The sequence below is a fragment of the Cebus imitator genome, unplaced genomic scaffold (genome assembly GCF_001604975.1).
Source record: "Cebus imitator isolate Cc_AM_T3 unplaced genomic scaffold, Cebus_imitator-1.0 Scaffold58, whole genome shotgun sequence".
NCBI classification, from domain to species: Eukaryota; Metazoa; Chordata; class Mammalia; order Primates; family Cebidae; genus Cebus; species Cebus imitator.
Window position 1 is genome coordinate 4,253,180 of NW_016107373.1, and position 19,662 is coordinate 4,272,841.

Below are 19,662 nucleotides of genomic sequence, written 5' to 3' on the forward strand. Positions count from 1 at the left end.
GAGTCTGGAAGCCACTACTGCAACTGCTGAATCTGGAAGATTCAACTTTTGGATACAGAGGGAGGGTTTTAAAGTCAAGTCTTTCCAGGTGTTTCTCATTGGCAGACCTATGTAACAATTTAAACTCTATCTGCAAAGGACTCTGGGAAGTTTTTAGATTTTTTAAATCTCTGCAGTACAGGAATGCACAGTTTTATTTCCATACTTAAATTCTAATAAAGCAACAACACCCAGTTGTTGTTCCTAATATAACTATTGCTTGATACAAACACCCTCCCTTCCATGCAAGCATGTGTTCATCCATTCATTCACAGTAGGTATCAGAAGTGGTGTTGATATGGATAGTGAATACACCAGATCTTGAATAGCAGCTACAACTGAAATTATAATCGAATTGTTCTTATATAATCTTCCATCACTCTCTAGGTTCAAGATACATCTGCATGAGCCAAAGAGGTAAGTTAAATGAGAATATCATAGATATTACTAGGGATTTTCTGGTAAATTGGCTCTTAGAAAATTAAAAAAAAATACCCTGATGTATACTATTTACCAATTGCCATGGTGTAAATACTCCCACCATGGCTGATGTCAAACTACCAACATGACACCACTAAAGATGAAGTTGTGAGGCAATGTTAAAAACTCATGATAACTATTCTCATGAATAAGTGATAATGATAAAAATTATCATGAGTCTGTACTAGCTGATTTCAGCCAACTGGTGGGTCACCAACCTTGCATTTTTCGAGTCTTCTGTGGTGGCACTAATCTCTGTAATTCTTCTAGAAATGTGACATTGGTTCTGATTTACTGCTTTGTTAGGAAGAAGATTCACTAGGAGTTTTCACTTGGTCCTTCTTATCCTGACAGCCTTTAATCAATAGGTCAGGAAGTCAATATGGAGAACCTGCCTATTGCTGAGTTATATATATATTGCAGCTATACATTCAGGACCTAGAGAGATAACCACAGATGGATATGAATCTATCTGGCCCGCTATGAAATGGTTTGGGCCCAAATGCTATTTATCTCCTTACTCCCATGAATTTCCGCTCAACCTATGACTAGGGACTAGCATTAGCTCAAAGCCAGTAATAAGCCCTGAGAAGTGTGATCTTTCTCTTTTCTCAGTGCGAAGTCATTCTACTAAATGACCACAATTCCCTTGGGGGAAAATTGGGAGGAAGATTTGCAATGTAAACTTGCAATGTCATACGCTACAGAGTACACAGTATTTCTAGACATCTGACTTTAGTGTGGGAATTTAGTGAAAAGTTATGACCCCCTGATTCTGCAATCAAATAGGACCTTAATGCAATGCACTGTATATTGTAGTCGTTGGTATCCATGGCCAATTAGCCACCAGCACAGGTCTCTGTGTGTCAGTCTATTCCGACTACTACTCTGGCCCTGTTGCCTTAAATGTCCCCTTCACTTGTGGTCCCTGTGTGTTACTACATAGTCAATGCTCGGATCTCATTACCCCCATTAAACTTCAGGAACATATGCAATGGTAGTATCTCCCTCATCATCCCCAGCGTATATGCTATGCTGCAGCTGTAGCACCTTTGAAGGAGGCTGGTGCTCTTCTCATCAAAGTATTTGTCTCTCTCTAGATAAAGGGAGCGTCCTCTAGTCCCTCCCAGGGAATATACTGCTATGATGTGTTTTATTGTGCTTCGCTTTATTACACTTGGTGGACATTGTGCTTTTACAAATGGAATGTTTGTGTCAACCCTGTGTTGAGCAAGTCTATCCACAACATTTTTCCAACAGTGTGTGCTCACTTCATGTCTCTGTGTCACATTTTGGTAATTCTCCCAATATTTCAAACTTTTCTTTATTGTTATATCTGTTATGGTGATCTGTGATCAGTGAGCTTTCATATTACTGTTGTAATTGTTTTGGGGCACCACGAACCGTGCTCATACAAGATGACGAACTTATTCGATAAGTGTTATGTGTGTTCTGATTGCTTCATCAATTGGCTGTCTCTCTCCCTCTCCTCTGGCGTCCCTATTCCCTGAGACACAACACGACTGAAATTAGGCCAATTAACAAACCTGCAATGGCCTCTAAGTGTTCAAGTGAAGAACACTTGCATATATCTCTCCCTTTAAATCAAAAGCTAGAAATGAGTAAGCGTAGTGAGGAGGGCATGTTGAAGCCAAGATAGGTCGAAAACTAGGCTTCTTGTGCCAGTTAACTGAGTTGTGAATGTAAAGGAAAAATTTTTAAGAAAATATAAAGTCCTATCCCAGTTAAGAAACGTTGGGAAAGTGAAAAAGCCTTATTGCTGACATGGAGAAAGTTCTACTGGTCCGCTTAGAAGATAAAACCAGACACAAAATTCCCTTAAGGCAAAACCTAATCCCAAGCAAGGCTGTAACTCTCTTCAATTGTCTAAAGGCAGAGAGAGGTGAGGAAGTTGCAGACGAAATGTTGGAAGCTAGCTGTGGTTGGTTCATGAGGTTTAAGGAAAAAAGCTGTCTTCATAACATAAAAGTGAAGGGTTAGGCATCAAGTGATGATGCCGAACTGCAGAAGCTCTGAAGCTCTGAAGCCAGGTATTGACTCCTTCTCTAGCTATGAAACTCTGATATGGTTTGGATTTGTGTCCCTGCCCAAATCTCATATTAAATTATAATCCCCAGTGTTGGAGGAGAGGCCTGGTGGAAGGTGATTGGATCATGGGGATGGTTTGGAAGCTGCAGCAAGTTATCCAGAAGATCTAGCTAAGATCGTGCAGGAAAGCAGCTACACTAAACAACAGATTTTCAACGGAGATGAAGCAGCTTTTCATTGGAAGAAGATGCCATCTAGGGGCTTGTATTAGTTCATCCTTGCACTGCTATAAAGACATACCTAAAACTGGATAATTTGTGAAGAAAAGTTTGATGCACATGTCCACAGGCTGTACAGGAAGCATGGCTGTCAGGAAGCTTACAATCATGGCGGAAGGCAAAGAGGAAGTAGGCACATCTTACATGGAGGCAGCAGGAGGAAGAGAGCAAAGAGGGAGATGCTGCACACTTCTAAATAAGCAGATGAGAACTCTGTCACAAGCCAGCATGAGGGGGATGGTGCTAAACCATAAGAAACCATTCCCGTGATCCAGTCACTTCCCACCAGGCCCCATACTGGGGATTACAATTTGACGTGAGATTTGGGCAGGGACACAAATCCAAACTGTATCAGGGTTTCATAGCTAGAGAGAAGGAGTCAATGCCTGGCTTCAGAGCTTCAAAGAATAGGCCGACTCTCTTGTTAGGGGATAATGCAGCTGGTGACTTTAAGTTGAAGCCAATGCTCATTTACCATTCCCAAAATCCTAGGATCTCTAAGAATTAGGCTAACTCCATCATCCTAAGCAAATTAACAGAGGAACAGAAAACCAAGCACCACATGTTCTCATTTATAAGTGGGAGCTAAACATGGAGTACACATGGGCACAAAGAAGGGAACAATAGACTCTGGGGCCGACTTGAAGGTGGAGGGTGAGAGGAGGGTGAAGGTTGACAAGCTGCCTATCTTGGAGGTATTCCTGTAGTTAAAGCATGGATAAGCCAGTCAATGTATCTAGCTCGCCAAATCTTTGGATGTCTTCTACATTATATCTAGGAATATTTTGGCATCTCAATTGCATTTGACTATTCTGGAATCCAGGCTTTAATTTATCTACAAAAGTAACCTTAGAACTTGTATTAGATTACTGAGTGTGTACATCAGCTCCAGAATCTCTGGTAAGCACAACCATACTGATAAATTTAGCCAGAATTAAAATTATGCTCTTCTCCCCTTCCCAAGCATGGTTAGAACATAATCCTATGCCTATTCTCCAGGTTTTAAATGGAGATACAAATTTGCATGTTTTGGCACGTAAGCATTGCCTGGGTATAACTTTACAAATGGTTCCCTGGGCACAGAGAGTGTTTCTAGTCATGGATCTGGAGGATGTGTGAAGCAGTGGGGGTGGAGAACAGTCATAGAGTCTTCCACCAGGTGGCAGGACCACCCTTGTTAAGCAGGGTAAGAGTAATTGTTTCTACTAGTGAGAGAGCTTGGCAGAGTTAGGGGTTAAGGGGCTTCAAAATTAACTGAGATCCCCTAAATGTCACCATTCTAATCTAACAGAATGGTCTTTCCTAATCATTGCCCTAACTTTCACATGTGAAATCGGGTGAGGCTATGAATTCAATCTGTGTTGTGAATCGGCAACCAATAAGGTAAGAGTCTGTGTCTAATTTTAGCAACATCAACTCACCAGCTCTAAGAGTTAAGATATTGTTTTAGGATAATAATAAGACATTCTTTTAGGACAATTATAGGAAAGCCTTGGTTCTCTGGCTATATTTTTAGCCACAAATTTAGAACCCTGAGCTTTTTATTATATTACTTTAAACTCTCCTTGTTGGTTAGAAGTAGCCAGCTTACCTGATAGACCTCATATTCTTCATGACTATTGAACTCTGCTGTGGCCTTCACCATTTGATCTGCCAAAGCCATTTCTTCCTTTTTTAAAAAAAAAAATTTAGTTACTTTTTATTGAAAACTGCACTGGACACTAAATGTCCACCTATTCAATAAACAAATACAGTAATGGTAACTCACACTAAAATAAAACATACTTCTGTTAGCCATTATTTTTCTGCTTGGGACAATTTTAAAGTTTTTCTTTTGTCACAAAAACAGGATTGTACCCTCACAAAGGCTCAAAATAGGCATCTTTTTAATCAAAAAGGCAATGATTCACAACAGATTATGAATTGAACCTGTAACTAGTTGATACAAATCTAATAGGATTTGTTACAATCAGTCACATCTAATACATCAGAAGTGTTCTTGAATAAAGTATCACATGAAAAGAAGACTTCATGAAAGTCTGAAAAGGTGGGTTTGTTCATAGACAAGCTGACAAGTTATTTCTATAAAAAGTGTTTCCTGAGACATAAGGAAACGCAGCATCATTCTTCTCAAACCCTTTTAGTTCAAGACTTTCCAGAGGATCTGAAACTGAGAAACTACATTTGAGTACAAATAGCTTATGAAACTTAATACTTTCTTTCTGCATCATCAGAGGGTTTTACAACCAACTTTCCCGCTCAGTATGTAGTTCTGAGAGACACGTTTCTCTGTATCCTGTACTGTCTTCAATCCTATGTGTGCAGGTGTCCACCACAGGCAAAGAGTTTTCTCCCCATTTTGTAGTAATGTGATCTTCCTATTAGCAAAAAGAGGTAACCAGCCCCTGTAGACTGAAGGGACTCAAGTCACAGGATGGGGATTTCCTCTTAATATTTTTTATTTGGATGTTTGAACTCTTGATGCAACATTCTAGTGCAGGGTGTTCAGGACCTGCTGTGCCCACGGGACTGATAAAGGAAAAAGCTCTATTTATGCTTTGTGATTTGATGGACAGATGAAAAACTTAACACGTAATAACCAAAGTTGGTCATTAAGAAATCACGTCTTCGTCTTTCAGCGCTTCTGTAAGCAGACGCATCTTCAGTTTTCTAGCTCTTGTAGTTTTAACACTGCAACATCAACAATGCATAGGTCCAGAATCAGTTAAAAAAAGACCATTAGATTCTTTTTCTCTTAGTTCATCTAATTTTCACTGTCTCTTGATCCCAAATAGCATCTGAATGATTACCTTTCAGCATTCTCTGCTATTGCTCCTTGGGGTGCTCTCAATTGTCCCCATGTTTTGTGGGCTGGTTGGGAGAGGGCGCTTAGGAAGGATGTGCCACTGTCAGGAGGTTGTGAGTCACTGGGATGCTTCCAGGGACAATCCCTTCCGTGGCTGCAGGGAATATGCCTGGAGCCATACCCATGATGCCTGGTGGATATCTGTATGTGGTACCATTCAACTCAGGATGAATTGTTTGCTGATTTACTACTGACCAAGGCACTGATGTGGCCAAGAATTCCTTCTTCACACAGTTTCTTAAACTTTCTGGGATGCGACCTGTGATGACACGACGGATCTCGGTGGCAGCCGCCTCCCTCATCTCTGTTTTTGCCTGCTCGCTGTACCAGCCAGTGTGAGGATCCTGCCCTCCTTGACGGCCTGTGCTAAGGCTTTCTCAACCACCAGGCCACCACGGGCTGTGTTCACAGGGAATACTCCCTGCCTCATCTGCTTTATAGTAAAGTCATTGATGAGGTGGTGGTTACGTTCGTTGAGATTGCAGTGCAAGGAGACCCAGTCACTCTGATCTCTGATATAGCAAGTCCTCTGGGTGTAGACCCTTTGAATGCCCAGGGACCACTCTATCCCATCCTGCAAGTTGGGGTCATAAAATATGATGCTGAATGCAAAGGCCTTGGCTTGAACTGCAACCACCTGCCCCTTGTGACGGAAGCTGATGAGGCCCACAGCGTCTCCCCACGGATGCAGATGGCTTCTGAGGCCACCTCGCAGATCTGCTCCACGCTCTGAACCCACGTGCCTTCCCGCAGTACCTGGCACAGCCACTTGTTCCTCCAGTACAGACTGAGGATGTTGCAGATGGTGTAGCTGGCTGTCTCTTCTGTGGCTGCGGACGGGATGTTGCACACAGGAATCCTGAGCTTGCAGGCGGCCTTGATGTCCATGTTGTCATGGCCACACCTATCCACACAATCACTCTCAAGGCCTTGAACTTTTCCAGGTCCTCCCTGGTTAGGGTGACGGTGGTACATCTTGGCAGCCACGGCTTCATTTAAAACCTTTTCGTGGTTCTCTTGCAAGGACTGTTTGTTACAGAAGGCCACAGTGGCCAGGTCCTTCAGGATAGGTGTCTCCATGGTGCAATCTCAGAGTGCCACAAGGGTCGGGAGTGCAGGAGTCCATTCATGATACCTTCACAAATTCTGTCCAATTGCTGTCTCTTGACTTTGTGCTTATCCACAAGGGCCATTCTTTATGGAACTTTGCAACTCTCAGATCAAAAGGCAAAGCAGTCCTCTAAGAACTTAGAGGAACTCGCAGGAGTCTGAGTGCATGTTGCTTGCAACTTGGTCGCCATTGTGCAGTCAATCAACGAACCTCTCCACGACCCCAGGTCTGGAGTGCCCATAGTCCGTGATGCCAGGGGGTTAGAGGCTGCTCTGGCCTGGGGCAGCCAGGTCCCTGGCCCTGCTCTGAGCCTTAGGAGCAAACTGGGGGCCTACCCTCGTGTCTGCATGGTCTTGAGGCTCCTCCCCTGCTGGGGGCCCCACAGACAGGAGGGAGGGGTGCTGGGCACCCCACTGGCATGAGGTGGCATTCCACTGGACCCCAGCCACTTCAGTCCTGGCTGGCCCACCCAGCCCATTTCTTTTAAAAAACTTCTTTATTTCTTGTGACCACAGATGATGCATTAGGACAAAAACTGCTCTATGAAGAGAGAATAAGAACATAACTCTAACATGAAGTATGGTGGCAAAGGAAACAAGAGAGTTCTATGGCATAATTTACAAAGGACTTTGATATGGTGTGGCTGTGTCCCCACCCAAATCTCAACTTGAATTGTAATTCCCATAATCCCCATGTGTCATGGGAGGGACCCAGTGGGAGGTAATTTAATCTTTGGGGCAGTTACCCTCCATACTGTTCCTCCTGATAGTGAGGTCTCATGAGATCTGAGAGTTTTATAAGAGGCCTTTCTGTGTTAGCTCAGCACTTTTCCCTCTGGCCACCATGTGAAGAACATGTCTGCTCCCCTTTCCTCCATGATTGTAAGTTTCCTGAGGCCTTCCTAGCCATGATGAACTGTGGGTCAATTAAACCTCTTTTCTTTATAAATTATCTAGTCTTGGGTATTTCTTCATAGCAGTCTGAGAATGGACTAATACATACTTTTAGAATAGAGATCTTTGTAGACTAAGAAAGCAGCCTAGTGGAAATGAAGAGCTAAGAGATGCAAAGAAGATGATGAGTAGTGGGACAGAAGGAGCAAGTTCTTGGAGGGGCCCTAACTTCAAGCAGGAAGAAGAGTTCAAATGCAGTAGTGATGCTGGGGAGTGATCTGGGGGCTGGATGTAAAAATATCATGAAATCAGAAAATGAGCTCCAATGAGTGGATGGATGGGGAAAATGAAAGCTGGGCCATTACATAGGAGACAGCTGTCAGGAGCCTGAGATCTCAGGGTCAGAGCAGCCCTGAAGGATGACAAGGTTCAGGTGTGGCCTCTCCTCTGGCTGGCTGAAGTGCTGAGGTGATCTGAGAACTGTAAGCTGATAAGTTATCAGCCTAGCTGTGAAAAGGTGACAGCAGGGCAAAGTGTGGGGATGGACCTCATGAGCAAACTGGGTGTACACAGTCTGGAGGAAGGTTGGGGTTGGAAGGAATCCTGTGGGCTGGCAGATAACACAGAGGAATGAGGGTGGGTGGGTGGGACATCAAAGGATGAGCTGGTTTTATGAGGAGGACATGCTGGTGGAAGGGCCTGGAAGTAGCTGTAAGTACTTCAATCTCCCTAACCTTCTGCTCTGGGGCAAAGGGCGACCTCTGTTAGTGAGCTTTGTGAGCACATGAACTCAATGAGGAATTAGGCGAAAAACAGCTCAGTGCCAACCACATAGTCAGCACTCAGTGAAGATCAGCTCGGATGGTTGTTAAAGAAAGGGATCAGTGGAAGGACTAAAAGATGGGCTGATGGAGTGACAGAAAGAGGGGAAGGTCTGAAAGTGATGAGGGGACAGGTAGGAGCAGTACCAGAAGTGGTGTCTTCCATCACAGGGCTGATGAAGGCCTCTCTCCCACCTTCTCTCCCCTTCCCTTCCCTTCCCTTCCCTCCCCTTCCCTCCCCTTTCTTCCCCTTCCCTCCCCACCTTCCCTCCCCTTTCTTCCCTAAGAGCTTTATGAAGACATAATGCACATACCATACAATTCACCCATTCCAACTGTACAGCTCAATGGTTTTTAGTGTATTAACATAATTGTGCAGCCATCACTAAATTGATTATAAAATATTACCACAACTTAAAAAAAACCCACCCCAACAATCCTCCTGTATCCTTCAGCCATCCCCCCTAATCCTAGGAAACCACAAATCTACTTTCTGTCTCTCTATTTTGGACATTTCACATAAAGGGAATCCAAATGCACGATAAGCAAATTTTTTCTTAAATCACATTTTAACTGGAGTACTACTTCGATGCAAAGAAATGAAGGACTAATGGTGAACTCTCAGGCGCTAGCAACAGGCATGTGCACTGGGAGTGGTGAGGAGGGGACGGGATTTGGAGATTCAAATGTTGCTTCCTCTATGCATAAGCTGCTCTGCTTGTTTTTCCTCTTGAAATGTGCTTAGAAGGGAAAATGTCAAAAGCCAACCAGCCACAGAATCTAGGAGAAGGCCAGTGAGTCACTGCAGCAGCTGAGGCCCTGCTGAGCATTGCACAAAGACGAGGCTGGGGAATCTCTGCCCTTGGGGTTTCCCTCTTGAGGGGGAGACCACTATGTGAACGTGTGGGTGGGAAGAGACCTAACAGTGCTGATGGGGAGCTGGCAGCTGCGGTGGAGAGATCGTGATGGTGGATCCCACAGCACGTTATTATTAACGAAAAGGATCAGAGGGAGGGACAGAAAACTACGTAAGGGATTGCACAGAGATCATCCTGGGGCCCTGACCTGTCCTTTAGTCCCCCCAGCTCCCCCATGGAACACAGTACCCTGTCCAGGGAGGGGTCAGGGCTCACCCGTTTCTCAAAGAGTGGGCGTAGACCGAGCAGCTCCTGAGATGACGTTGGGTGATTCACCCTGTGCCAGCCCCTAAATAACATTAAATCACCCACTAAAAATAGTTCTTTCCTTTTAAATTAAATTCTCTTTTAGACCTTTCAAATCAAAGAGAAATGATCAACTTGGTGCCTGCATGTTTCTAATACCTCACTAACATCTGCTCATTTATTTTTTATTTTTATTTTTGGGACAGGGTCTCACACGTCACCCAGGCTGGAGTGCAGTGGTGCAGTCTTGGCTCACTGCAGCCTCAACCTCTTGGGCTCAAGCTATCCTCCCACCTCAGCCTCCCAAGTAACTGGGACCACAGGCATGCACTGCACTGCAATGGGCAATTTACTTGTCTGTCTCTCTCACCAGACATGGAACCAGATAGCTGCCTTGTTTTTTTTTATGTGTTTAGCACCCAGCACGGTACCTGGCACAGAGAATCCTCAGTAATTATTTACTGAGTGTAACGAATGAATGAACAGGTGTCTTCCAGGTTTTTGTCCCTAATACACTGCATAGCTACCCTGAATACGCTTATTCATTCACTGCAATGCTTACTAAGCAGCTACTATGTGCAAGATGCCCTGCCCTTAATGGCTTTATTTCCAGTCAACAATCTAGTTATTGTGCAAAGCGATAGTCAAGATCATGTCAGGGGTGGGAGACCTGAGGTTAGATCCTGCCTCTGACACTCAATATATGGGGTGACTTGGACCATTTACCTTCTTGACTAAGAGTGTCCTCATGTGTAAAGTGGTTTTATAATATTAGCTTGTAGGATGGTCCTGAGTCACTTCAGTGAATGCTATTGCATGAATGAGAGAGTCAGAGTGAGTGAATGAATGAAGGAATGAATGACAATGGTCCTGATCAGGTGGGACACAGCCTGACTCCTCTCCCATGGCCAGGAAATCCAGAACAGGTATGAGAAATCCTAAGCCTTGAGCTTTGTTTAACCAGGCAAAATCGGAGCAAACTGGTGAAAGAAGGGAAAGCTAGAAAAATTCTCTCCTTCAGTGGACCCTGAGGCTGTGGCTGGACCCAAGCAGGGGCCCTTAAGCAGGTGAGCCACGGAACAGACCAGCTGCTCCCTGGACTGCTGAACGTTGCTGCGGGTACCCCTCCTCTAAAGGGATGTGGGCCATGTGATGTTGGCATGGTGACCAGTTAGCTGGTCCTCCCACCCCTGTCCTCTGCATCCTGAGATGACAAAGAGGCCCTGAGGAGTAGAATGGGCCCCTGACGGCTCCCCAGGCTCATGAATGGTAGGGAGAACCAGGTCCAAGAATGGAGGGGCCTGGCGCTAAACTCTCGCCATGGGAACAATGGAGCCGTTGCCCTGGCAACCAAGCAGGCCTCTCCCTGGGCCTCAAGGCTGAGTCTGGGAAGAGGTGTCCTAAGAAAGGGAGGTGGGAACGGAGGTGGGTGCGTCTGTTCTCAGCACACAAGGGCGGCAGGAGACCCCATTTCCAGGGAAGATCATCAGAGTCTCTGTTTGCCCATTCTCCAGAGCCACTGAGGAAGACCGGGGTGTGGAGACCTCATTGCAGTCTCTGTTGAGGATGTCCCTTCATGCCTACCCCTCCTCCCAGGCCTCCTGAGGGATAGTTCAGGGGTGGGGCTGTGAGATCAGGACACGGGGACTGATGGCAAGCGTGACGGGTCTAACCTTGGGGTTGTCCCGGAAACTCTACAACATGTGTGGATGCAGGTGGGGCGTGTAGAACTGGGTGGGGGGTGGGGGTGGGGTAGGGCTGCATTCTCCAAGCTGAGAGCAGACCCTTGCCTTAAGAGGCCCTGGAGGTTTTGTTAAAGGGCCAGCTTCTGGAGCAAGGCAGTCCTGGCTTCAGCTCTGGACTTCATCACTGGCTGCATGACCCAGGGGATGTCATTTCATTCCTTGGATTCCAAGTTTCCTTGGCTGTAAAGCAGAAATAATACCAGTCACAGTATGGTGGTGTTGAATAAAGAGGACAGCCCCTGTCAACACAGTGGTGGGTGGGTCGCTCAGTGTGCATTCACTTCCCCTCCCCACCCTCACCACACCTCTCGTTTCTCCCTCTGGGCACCTGTGGCTCGGAACCCTGGAGGGATTGCCCTGGCCTCGGTTTGTACATAAACTGCCCAGATACCCCATCCACACAAACTCACTTCCTTCTCCCTGCCAGCCTCCCCGTTGCTCCGTGACCTCCTGAGGAAGATGGCCTGTGAAGGTACCAGGCAGGACATGCTGGATCATGGTGCTGGAGTTTGTCTTTGAGAAGTGGTAGTTACCGGTACCCTTTGCCTGTCAGATGTTCTCATTTTCCCTTTTGAACTTGGGTTGCTTTTGCCATAAACAAAAATAAGCAAAAAGAAAAGAGAAAGTGAAGAGGGATTGCAGTACACCTTGAAAAAGGCCTGAGCACTCAGGGGCATAGGGGCTGACCCCTCAGGGCCCCAACAGTGTCCTGGTCTTATCCCTGGTTAGAAGCTGGGGGCTGGGGTAGAACCTGCCTCAGCTGGTGGCCACCTGAGCCCTGCAGCCCCATGCCTTTTCCCCTCCACAGTCAGCACTCACCACCTTGGTCAGGGAGCCTGCGTGGGTGTTAGGGAGATTAAGACAGGGGACACCATCACAGCCAGACTCCCGGTCCTTTAGATCAAATGGGTCCCTCTTGTGGCTGCTCTCAGAGCAGACAGGCTGGCAGAGAGGGGCACAGGGCGCCTGAAGGGAGAGGCGCCAAGGACTCTGAAGTTGCCAAAAGGCAAGCTTGTTCCTGGCCTAACCCCCTGAGTTGAATTGGAACTGAAAGGCTCTTTCCGGCTTCTTCCCAAGCAAGAACCTTATTGAGGTTGAAATACAGCCATTCTGAGAAGCCATGCTGCATGCAGGCTGCACTGCCGAGCTGAGAGGGGCCCCTGAGGAGGAGCTGGCCACAGGGATCTCACCCACAAAGTAATCATCTCAGAGAGAAGATCATACACGTAGCTCACGTGCTATTTCTGGAGAATCAGTTAGGTCATAGCCCTGGGCTGGGCTCGTTGTGGGGGTGTGTGGGCGGCAGAAACCAAGAAAACCATACTTGTTGTTCTCGAGTGCCTTAAATCTAGTTTGTGTGCTCATTCCAAACAGAAATTCTTACCTTGGATTCTTGGATTGGCTTCACGGGGTCCATGGGCTCCCTCAAATTATATGCAAAATATGAGCTCATGAGCATTTTTCTGGAAAGAGGGTCAGTGCTTTCATCAGATTATCAAAGGATTCAAAAGAATAAGAACCAGAGCTAAAGTAAATGAGATCAGAATGTTCTCATTCAATGGCGCATGAGCCCTTGAAAAACAGTCACCTTGGGAGGGGGTAGACGTGCTCACAAAACATCATCTTTCCTTCCATCAGGGGTTCCTGCAGGCTGTCCTTGGGGACAGCTTTAAAGCTATGAGAGTATCTCAGGCTGATTTCTTCCTGACCACATTTCATTTTTGCCCCCAGAGTGACCGAGCTTGATCACCCACCTTAGTCACCAGCTTTGGATCCAAATGACTGTTAGCTGTTTCCAAAAATTCCATCCACCTTAACAAGGCAAAGATTTGTCACCCTCAAGAGTATCCAAACAAACATGATGGTATTACTGTAGGATTTCCCAAAACTGCCTTAGGAACACAGAGTGGGAAAAGAGCATATCCACATGTGTGGACTCCATGTAGTCTTTTCAGAATGACTGGAGTCTGATAGGTCAGTAGGAGAAAAGAACTGGGACCCTACACACAACCTACCGCAGGCTTGTTCCAAGTTTTGCCTTCAGTGGGCCGGATAAGTGGAACATTTGCTCTGTGCTCTCCGTTCACTCTACAATTCTTGAATGAATAGGAACCACAGCGAGGTCTAATTCGCAAACGATGAATTGTAAACATAACAGATTAACTAGCAATACCCAGAAACTGAGATGAAGGGTCGAAAGAACGTGTAGAGGACATCATAGAAGTCACAGAGGCCAGGAATGTACCATCGTTCATACAGCATTCAAGAGATGTTTATTGGTATCTGCTTAGGACCGAACAGGAGCTCCCAGTGGAATAAAGACAGACACACAAATAACATGGCTATAGAGCCATGGAGAATGTTATAACAGAGGAAAGTGCAAGGCGCTAAGTTCTGAGGAAGTGACATTCCAAAAGTTCAGTCAATGTGGCACGAAATTCATCCCAAAGTGACAAATCCTTCGAGGAGTGAACAGAGAGCACAAAGCAAATGTTCTCTTTATTCGCCCCACTGAAGGCAAAACTTGCAAGAAGGCTGTGGTAGGTTGTGTGAATGGTCCCAGTTCTTTTCTCCTCCCTGTAGCCTTGTCTGTTGCCAGGTGACTTTGCACCCTGGGAGGGTTGGAATTCCCTGCTCCCCAGAAGTGGGATATTAGCAGACATGTGAGACAAGCAGGATCTTTAAAAGAAGCTCACGTGATTCGGCCTGTTCTCTAGCACTCCTGTCATTGCCATAAGAAGAATATTCTGGCGACTCAGGAGGCCAAGACCAGGAGAATCGCTTGAGTCAGGAGTCTGGGCAACACAGCCATACTTGTTTCTAAAAAAAAAATTAATTAATTAAAAAGAATATTGATGGCTACTTCACTGATCATAGGAAGAGAATGAGAGATATGCAGAGCAGAGTTGTCCCAACCAAGGTGTCCCAGCCAAGCCCAGCCTGGAGAAGAACCTCCAAGCAACCTCAAGATGCAGAAGTAACCCCAGTAAAATTAGCAGAACCCCTGTCAACCCAAAGAAAGGCAAGACATCATAGTAAAAAACTGTGGTTTTAAGTCACTGAGTTTTGGGGTAGTTTGTTACACAGTGAAAGCTAACTAATACAAAGATCCCCTTATCAGAGTTTTCAGTAAATTTCCCACTGTCCAGTTATCTAAAAGACCAGGCACTTTGTGAATTTCATAAAGTAGATTCTTTCATCGTTCAGCGACTATTACTGAGAATCCATATCTACTATGCTCGAGGTGCTATGGCAATTAAAATGGCCATAGAAGCTTGTGGTCCAGTTGAGAAGATGACATAGAATATAAATACTGAGAAGGTAGAATGTGATTAAAATGTCACAAAAGAGATCAGAAGAGGAACTAAGAGAGTTGGAGCAATTCCTTTTTTTTTTTTTTTTTTTTTTTTGAGTCGGAGTTTCGCTCCTGTTACCCAGGCTGGAGTGCAATGGTGCGATCTCGGCTCACCACAACCTCCACCTCCTGGGTTCAAGCAATTCTCCTGCCTCAGCCTCCTGAGTAGCTGGGACTACAGGCATGCGCAACCACACCCAGCTAATTTTTCTATTTTTTAAAGTAGAAACGGGGTTTCACCATGTTGACCAGGATGGTCTCGATCTCTTGACCTTGTGATCCACCTGCCTCGGCCTCCCAAAGTGCTGGGATTATAGGCGTGAGCCACCGCGCCCGGCCGGAGCAATTCCTTTCAAGACAGGAGGTGATCAGGAAAGCTAGGATCTTACTAGGCAGTGGAGAAAAGAATGGATATTTCCCACAGGGGACTTTGAAAGCCAGGCCATGGAGATTGGGTCTTATTTCTTAAGCAGGTCACTCTCACTTGGCTGGCTAGACAGATTCTTCCAGAAGCAGTATACTCCCAGGCAGGAGAGTCTCCTTCCAAAAGGACGTGAAATATAGATGACATCACAAGCCTCAGGGAAAAATGCTCCATCAGTTATTCATTCACCCCAGAAACCTTTACTGAACACTGTGCCAGGCTGTGGACTCCATGACGTCTAGAAGCCAACCCTGGCCTTGGAGGTATGGAGAGCTGAGGAAGAGGAATAGACACACACAAGCACAATGTGGTGGCCATGTGACGGGTGCCATAGCCTAGGTGAAAACAAGGCACTGTGGGAACCCACAGAAGAGAATGCTCCACTCTGCTTGGCGAGGTCAAAAAGGGCTTCCTAGAGAAGGTGACACAAAAGCTGAGGCTGTGAGTATTGGTGAATGGGGAAACATTTCCCAGGCAGACACAGGGAGAGGGACTGGGGGAGAAGATACTGGTATTTTCTAGATTTCCATCCTTGGCCATGCTTATTCTCACTGTATTCACTCTTATTCCACTATCTTCGCAGTCCTGCGGATTCAAATGTCTTCTAGATGTGGATGACTCTTCAAGCTATGTCTCCTCAGAGGTTCAGAGTGACATCTGCTGCCTCCCAGATTTCACTGCATGGGGGTCCCCCAGGACTTCAAATTCAGCCATCCAGAATGGAGGTCCTCATAGTTTACCCCCAAACCTGAATCTTCCTTTGAAATTATTTTCTTGGTGAACGAGTCCATCTCCTGCCCAGTCACTCAAGCCAGTGGGTCAAAAGTTCTCTCAGGGCCAGGTGCAGTGGCTCACGTGTGCAATCCCAGCACTTTGGGAGGCTAAGGTAGGTGGATCGCCTGAGGTCAGGAGTTCGAGATCAGCCTGGCCAACATGGTGAAACCCTGTCTCTATTAAAAATACAAAAATTAGCTGGGTGTGGTGGTTGGCACCTGTAATCCCAGCTGCTCGGGAGGCTGAGGCAGGAGAATCGCTTGAACCCAGGGGGTGGAGTTTGCAGTGAGCTGAGATCCCACCATTGCACTCCAGCCTGGGAGACAAGAACAAAACTCCATCTCAAAAAAAAAAAGTTCTCTCAGTTCTTTCTCTTTTCCCCTCTTTCTCTATCTTTCTTTGTGTAAGGCTTTTAGTTTTGGGGGTGAGGTGAATGCCTAAGTAGACTACTGAGGTGACTGATAACTGTGTTTTAGAGGGAGATATCCGGTACCCCTTGGATCCAGGAAAGTTAAGGAGAGTGGCAGTATGTTGTTGAGACAGAGAGAGGGAGGGGCTACAAAGTAACAGATCATCCACATACTGGAGAAGGAGACTGGGTTGGAGGGAGCAGGAGTTAAGGTCACCTGCTAAGGCTTGTCCGAAAATGTGGGGGCTGTCCCTAAATCCCTGAGGCAGGACTGTCCAGGTAAGCTGTCGTGACAGGTTGGTGTCAGGATCGGTCAGGTGAAGGCAAAACGGAAGTAAGATTCTGGGCGAAGGGGAATAGTAAAGAAGGCATCCTTAAGGTCAAGAACCGTAAATTGAGAGGTAGTGGAGGGAATGTTGGATAATAGAGTGTATGCATTGGGGATCACTGGATGAATGGGTACCACTGCCTCGTTGATGAGGCGCAGGTCCTGAACTAGGCGGTAGTTGCCGGTCGGCTTTCGGATGGGTAAGATAGGAGTATTATAAGGGGAACTGGTGGGGATAAGGAGTCCCTGGGCCAGAATTCGGGTGATGATAGGCTTTAGGCCCTGGCGGTGGGTTTTTGAGATAGGAAACTGGGGACATGAGGGAAAATGGGTAGAGTTCTTCAGGAGTATTTTAACTGGTGTGTGATGTCTGGCCACCACAGGTTTGGAGGTATCCCATACTGAGGGATTAACTTCATTAGGAGGGATAGGTGGTTGAGGCAAGGGGATAAGGCAGGGCGAGATACCGGTTAGGAGTAGCAGTAGGAGGTGGGCAGATGATGAGCTTGAATGTGGGGGGCCGGTGAATTGCAGTGTGGCTCCTACAGTCTGGAGAATATCTCGTCCTAAAAGGGGGACTGGGCATGAGGGTATGATTAGAAAGGAGTGGGAGAAGGGGTGTCCCTCAAGGACACAGGCTAAGGGAAGAGTTTGGTTAGGACAGGACGGCTTTCCATCAATCCCCATGACTGAAACCTGGGAAGGCATGCTAGGTCCTGAGTAGGAAGGCAGTACAGAATAGGTAGCCCCCGTGTCCATTAAAAAGGAAATGGACTTACCCGCTACCTGCAGCGGTACCCTGGGCTCAGCGAGGGTGATGGGGGTCCTTGAGTCCAGGCTGCATCAGTCATCCAAAAGGCTGAGAAGTTCAAGCTAAAAAGGACTGCTTCCTGCGGACCGGCCTGCCCCCCACATAGAGGTGTGGGGGGTGAGCCTGCAGCCCGGGATGGGCAGTTAACCTTCCAGTGTCCAGGCTGTTTGCAGCTTGGGCAGGGTCCAGGAGGTGGACGAGGACAGGGGCACTGCCATGCCCAGTGTCCCTCCTGGCCACATGTGAAACAGGGCCCAGGCGGGGCCTTTGATGAATTTTGGGAGGGCTTCGATGGACCCCCTCCACCAAATGTTCAGTGGGCTGCCGGCCTCAGGGCTGCTACAAGAGCTCGGGTTTGGAGGCCTACCTTTTGCTGTAAACGGGCCTGGCGGGTGGCCTCAGCCTGTTCCTCTCGGCCATTGAAAACTTTAAATGCTGTGTTCACCAGGTCCCGTAGGGGAGTTTGGGGGCCCTCCTCAGCTTTTTTAAGTTTCCTCCTTATATCAGCTGCTGACTGGGAGATGAAGTGGGTGGCTAAGACTGTAGCCCCTGCTAAGGAGGCCAGATCTAGCTGGGTATGGAAGATCATAGCATTAGTTAATCAGTCTAGGAAGGCAGTTGGGTTTTCATCAGGACCCTGAGTTATTTCCCTTAACTTGTCATAATTAACTACCTTTTTTTTTTTTTTTTTTTGGATTTTTAGTATTTATTAACATACAGGTCAAATCAGTGTGTTTTGGTTCATTTCAGTTCCTTCACTGCCAAACCAGGTGGCAGGGACTGCTTCAGTTTCTCTGCCTTCTCCTTGTCAGTGATGACCAGGGTGTAAAGGTATCTGCTGCGTCGAACTTTAAACTTCACATTGTCCTTATTTTTCTTGATCTTGACAGATTTGGCATCTTTTCATCGGGCTGTGAGCAGAAAGTCCTTGATTTCAATTTTCCGAGGCATGGTGACGAGACGCGCTGGGGGCAGGCGCACACTGGGACCTTCTCACCCGCGTACCACCCTACAAACGCTCGCCAATTAACTACCTTTTCAGCTGTGCTTTGCATGCCTGCTAGGAGGCACTGTAACATTTGGTCTCAGCGGCGGCGGCCCGGTTTGATAGTTCCAATTAGGGTCGGCCTCAGGGATTGCCACTGCGCCTACTGGCATTTGATTGTGAGATGTACCTGATCAGCGTGAGCTCGGGCCGCTGTAAGAATGCGGTCACGCTCATCAGGAGTAAGAGTGGAAGACAGGATCACATAGGTGTCATGCCAGGTTAGGTTGTACGCCTGGGTGAGATAACGAAATTCTTTGGTATAAGCGGTAGGATTCGTAGAGAATGACCCTAGGCGTTTTTCAACAGCTGACAGATCAGAGAGAGAGAAGGGAACGTGCACTCAGACAACGCCTTCTGCTCCAGCTACCTCACGCAAAGGACAGAGGAGTGGGGGTTCGTGAGAGCGGGGACGAGCACTGACAGGGGAAGTTATATTAGGGCTTTGGGGAGGAGAAGGAGAAGAGGGAGGAGGGAGTTGAGGCCTCGCATAAGGAGGGGGGTTGGTGAAGCGGCCGGGGCAGGACAGGTCTTCCGGGTCTTTGGAGAGTGCGGAGCCGGGCAGGGCTGAGGGCAAAGGCAGGGTTTTGGCTAACAGAGCCTGGGAGGAGGAACAAGAGGAGCAGAGGGTGGGCTGGGAGCGAAGGTACCAGAAAGCCTGCACATAGGGGACCTCTGACGATTTACTGTTCTTTTGGCAAAAGTTGTCTAGGTCTGTCAGGACATTAAAGTTGAGCGTGCCCTCTGGAGGCCACTTAGACTGGTTGTCTAGGGGATATTGTGGCCGGGCCACGGTGGAGAGGAAAAGCAGCCTTTTCTTTTTATTGGAAAGACCTAGTTTGGGTAGATTTTGGACTAGGAATCCTAATGGCGATTTAGGGCCTGGGCGGGACTTCTGATTGCCCATGGTTCACTCTTGTGGGGAGTTAGGAGTTAGAAACGAATATGGGAAGGTCTTATACCCAACACAGGCAGAAGTACTCCTTTGCTGGGGGATGGGGGAGTAGGGGGGGTGTTGGCTGTAACAATGTAACAATTATAACAAGAAAGAAGAAGAGAGAGAGAGGCCTC

General features: G+C 46.9%; 2 pseudogenes across 2 annotated transcripts; both read right to left on the reverse strand.

Moving 5' to 3' along the window:
• Positions 1 to 5,069: 5,069 nt before the first annotated feature.
• On the reverse strand, positions 5,070 to 6,970 carry LOC108304919 (annotated as a pseudogene). The gene has a single exon (XR_001825467.2). The product of XR_001825467.2 is annotated as a C-terminal-binding protein 2-like (transcript).
• An 11,250-nt stretch (positions 6,971 to 18,220) lies between these two features.
• On the reverse strand, positions 18,221 to 18,512 carry LOC108304920 (annotated as a pseudogene). Its single transcript, XR_001825468.1, has one exon. The product of XR_001825468.1 is annotated as a 60S ribosomal protein L38-like (transcript).
• Between the last annotated feature and the right edge of the window lie 1,150 nt (positions 18,513 to 19,662).